Genomic DNA, 4,719 nt, shown 5'->3' with positions numbered 1-4,719 from the left:
TTTAAGTTTTGATTAAACGTTTATCAAAGAATTTCCTTTCTGACCCTTAAATAGTTTATTTCTCTTAGCCTGGCACTATACAGTGAACATTTTCTCTCAGTATCAGTAATTACTCAGTCCTCAGCATATTCCATTCCAAGAGGTACTGAATACTCTTGCAGATATAATAGGATTTTTAAAAAATTAAGTTTAGACCTGAGCCTGTTATCTCACAGGCTCTGGTAAGGAAAAATTCCTCTCTCACCTCAAGAATAAACAGTTTTTTCTTAAGCAAGGTTCAAGGTTTGGTCCCAACCAGACCTACACATAGTCCACAATCATCACTATAACAAGATTTTCTTACATTGTTCAGCTATGTACCAAAAGTCTCACACTGTCAGATTTCTAACAGTCCTTGCCAGATTCTTGATTTCCCAGAGTTTTTCCTCAGCCCATGGCTAGGGAAGGGTTCTCTCAATCTCTTAAGAATCTCTCTGCTTTCCAAGGTTCTCCTTAATCCACAGCTAGGGAAGGGTTCTCTAGGGCAGTGTTTTTCAACCTTTTTTGGGCAAAGGCACACTTGTTTCATGAAAAAAATCACGAGGCACACCACCATTAGAAAATGTTAAAAAATTTAACTCTCTGCCTATATTGATTATATATAAAGTAATTCTCTTGAATAGGAATCAAATAAACACAAAGAAAGTATTTTATAATTACTTTATTATGAAATATTAAGTAAACAGAATAGTGAAAAATTATAAAATACTTTATTCAGTGCGAAACCTGAGCCTGTTTGGCTGAACACAAAGCTGATATTCTGGCTGGAATCGAAGAAAGACACACACGTAGCTCTTCGTCAACAGCTCTCAGTCTCTCTCTGTATTTGGTTTTTATAGCATACAAAAATAGACAAATATACCCTCCTCCATCCTTTTTATTAAACCACAATAGCAGTTTTTAGCGCAGGGAGCTGCGCTGAATGCCCAGCGCTGCTCTTGATGCTCATAGGCTCCCTGCGCTAAAAACCACTATTGCGGTTTAGTAAAAGGTGACCATATTGTAAAATATAGACAGCAGCTATAAATTCAGAACTGTGCATAGTAAGTGAAGGGAAGTTTTCATCTCTGGGAATTTACCCAGTTAACTATTAAGTTATTTGGGCAAATTCCTTTGAAAACTGTGGTAATACTGCCTCCACTTTGCTAAATTTAAAATAAAATCATTTTTCCTACCTTGTCTGGTGATTTCTGGTTGCACTTTCTTCTTCTGACTGTGCATCCAATCTTTCTTCCCTTCTATCAGCCTGTATGCTTTCTCTCCTCCACACCTCATTCCCTCCCCCAACTTTTTCTTCCTCTCTCCCTGACCTTTCTTTCTTTTTTTCTGTTTCTCTTCTTTCCTTCTGTTTCCCTGCCTGCCCCCTTTCTTTCTTTCTCCCTGCCGTTCCCCAAGCCACTGCCACTGCCGCTGCCATCGGGGAACAGGACCCACCAATGGATAACAGGCCCCAAAGCCGACGCCGACGCATGCTCTCCCTGACGTCAATTCTACAATCGGAGAGGAAGTTCCGCCCAGCCAGGCAGCGATTGGCTGGCCCGAACTTCCTCTCTGCCTGCAGAATTGACGTCGGGGAGAAGAAGACTTATCGGCTCGATAGATTAGATCGCCAAGACAAAGTGAGTCCTGGGTGATCGACTCACTTTGCCTTGGCGAGCTACTGGCGCCCCTGCCTCGGGCCCCCTGTCAGCTCCAGGCCCGGCGGCCCTGCGGCACACCAGGCAACATCTCGCGGCACACTAGTGTGCCGCGGAACAGCGGTTGAAAAACACTGCTCTAGGGCAGCGTTTCTCAACTCGTTCCTGGAGTACACCCTTGCCAGTCATGTTTTCAAGATATCCACAATGAATATGCATGAAAGAAATTTGCATATAATGGAGACAGTGTATGCAAATTAAGTTTATGCAAATTCTATGTGGATATCCTGAAAACCTGACTGGCAACGGGGTACTCCAGGACTGGAGAAACACTGCTTTAGTGCAGGGGTGTCAAAGTCCCTCCTCGAGGGCCGCAATCCAGTCAGGTTTTCAGGATTTCCACAATGAATATGCATGAGATCTATTAGCATACAATGAAAGCAGTGCATGCAAATAGATCTCATGCATATTCATTGGGAAAATCCTGAAAACCCGACTGGATTGCGGCCCTCAAGGAGGGACTTTGACACCCCTGCTCTAGTGGAAGTCTCTTCCTCAGGACCTCCCCTCTCAGGGACCTCCCTGAATGATTCGAGTTTTGACCAGAAGTACTCCTCCCTGCCTGAGTCCAGCTCCTCTGGCTTAGCAGGGCTATATTCCTTAATTGCTGTAACCCGTTCTGGGCTCCTGGGGAGAATGAACTAGAAAACTAACTAAATAAATAAATAATGGATTTCAGCACTAAGCTGCAATGCTCAGGGCATTCTGGGACAGGTATTTTTCCCGGATTTGTCTAATGCCTCCTGATGCCCAGTGACATGACCTGCAGTCTTAATAGGGAAAACTCCTTAATTCCTCACAAGGTGCCTATGGAGCTCATTTTCAAAAGAGAAAAACATTCAAAAAGTTGCATAAAGTACAAGATGGACATTTTTCTCGCTAAACTGTCCAAATTGCTATTTTCAAAACCTATTTTCTAGACAGATTAATACACTGTTAATCTGCAGTTTGTCTAAATCTCAAGGAGGTGTGTTTTGGGTGGGACTAGGGCAGATTTATGATTTGAACATTTTTCTGCCATAATCAAACATTTTAGAAAATGTCCAGGACATAGTTTGGATGTTTGGGTCTAGACCTGTTTTAAAAATGAAAAAGTGATTTTAAAAAAGCTGACCAGATGACCACTGAAGGGATGGAAACAAGACCTCCCTACACTCCCCCAGGGGTCACTGACCCCCTCCCATTCCTCAAAGATGTGAATGAAACAGTGCATACCTGCCTGTATGACAGCTATAGATGTTATGACCAGTCCTATGAGAGCAACAAGGAGATCTCTGGAATAGTCTGGTAGGTAGTGCAGTGGACTCCAGAGAAGGGATCCAGGCCCATATCCCACTCTACTATACTTATGGTGGAAAGTGTGAGCCCACCAAAACCCACCCAAAACCTGCTGTACCATCATATAGGTGACACCAACAGGCACAAGGGCTATTGGGGTGGTGTTCAGTTGGGTCCAGTAGGTTTTGGAGGGCTCACCATATAGCATAAGGGGGTTATGGTGAGATGTGTACCTAGGACCTTTAATGTGAAGCTCACTGCAGTGCCCTCTTAGGTGCCCAGCTGCTCTGCTAGGATGTCTGTGTGGCCAGTCTACTAGAAATGCTGGCTCCTCCTACATCCCAATGGCTTGTTTTGAGTGTTTTTCGTTTGAATGTTTTCTTTTTCAAAAATGGTAAAAAAAAATAATAAAATAGGCACACTAAGGGCAAGCACATCTAGAAAAGTCATTTTTGAAAAAAACAAGATACAAGCATTTTGCTGTTTCAAAAATGACCAATTTCTCTGATTTTTGGACGTACTTCATAAAATATTCAAACTTGGACTTAGATGTCATATAGAAAATGTCCTTTCACATGTCTTTATAAAATAGCCTAACAAAATACACGTCTCCCTCAGTATTTGCGGGGGTTAGGGGGCAGAGCCAGCCTGTGAATATTAAAAAACCATGAATAATATTCAGGCCGGTTCTGATCCATCCCACGCCTTCCCGGACCTTACCTTAAGCCCTCTGAGACTCCCCGGAACCTTACCTGGTGGTGTAGCAGGCTTTCGGGGCAGGAGCAATCTTCCTACACTCCTGCCCCATGCGGATCACTCATAGGAAATGGCTGCCATGAGCTCCCATCGTAGTCTCGAGAGACTATGGGAGCTCATGGCAGCCATTTCTTATGAATGATCTGCCCAGGGCAGGAGCTTAGGTAGATCGCTTCTGCCCCAAAACCCACTAGACCACCTGGTAAGGTTCTGGGAAGTCTCAAGAGGACTTAAAAATAGCCCAAAAAATTAAAATCGATTAAAAAAAAAAATCTCAAGTAACTGAATCCGCGGATACTGAAACCGCGGATTCGGAGGGAGAAGTGTATGCCAGAACTGTGGGTAAATGCAGCTTTGTACTAATACACCTGCCCAGGAAGCAGTATAAATATATGCATGTACTGTAAAGTCTGCTTGCAATCTTTTTGACTGCACCTGCGCTCAGCCCAAGTTCCTCCACCAAACAGCCTACTCTTGGGTCAAGTAAAAGTAGGCACTGACATTTTCTATGCCTACATGGTAAGTATGTAAACCTTTTACCAACGAAAAAAAAAGTTTATACAATTACCCCCAAATAACCTAGCACATTGATTCTCCACATTTTGGCTAACATCACACATCTGCAAGATTGCAGCAGGAGCTGAAGCTGGTCCATTTTTGGATTTTTCGGCTGGTGAAATGAGAATCGGTATAATATGGAGCAGATGGAAGAAGAAAGGAAAGCTCCTGCTTACAGTATCTTAATTCGATTGGCTACTGACCGCCGCCTCCCATTAAACCTCTTGTTAAAAATCCGCCTGTATCTGTCTCGTTGTGCAAGCCTCTTGGTAACGGAATAAATCCTATCACAATCTGTTTTACGACCGTACTTAGGTAGTTGGGATACTGGGCTTGATGGACCTTCGGTTTGTCCCAGTAGGGCAGTTCTTATGCTAATGCCTTCTCCCTT

This window comes from Geotrypetes seraphini, chromosome 9 (assembly GCF_902459505.1).
Source record: "Geotrypetes seraphini chromosome 9, aGeoSer1.1, whole genome shotgun sequence".
Taxonomy (NCBI): domain Eukaryota; kingdom Metazoa; phylum Chordata; class Amphibia; order Gymnophiona; family Dermophiidae; genus Geotrypetes; species Geotrypetes seraphini.
Note: the sequence above shows the minus strand (reverse complement) of the source record.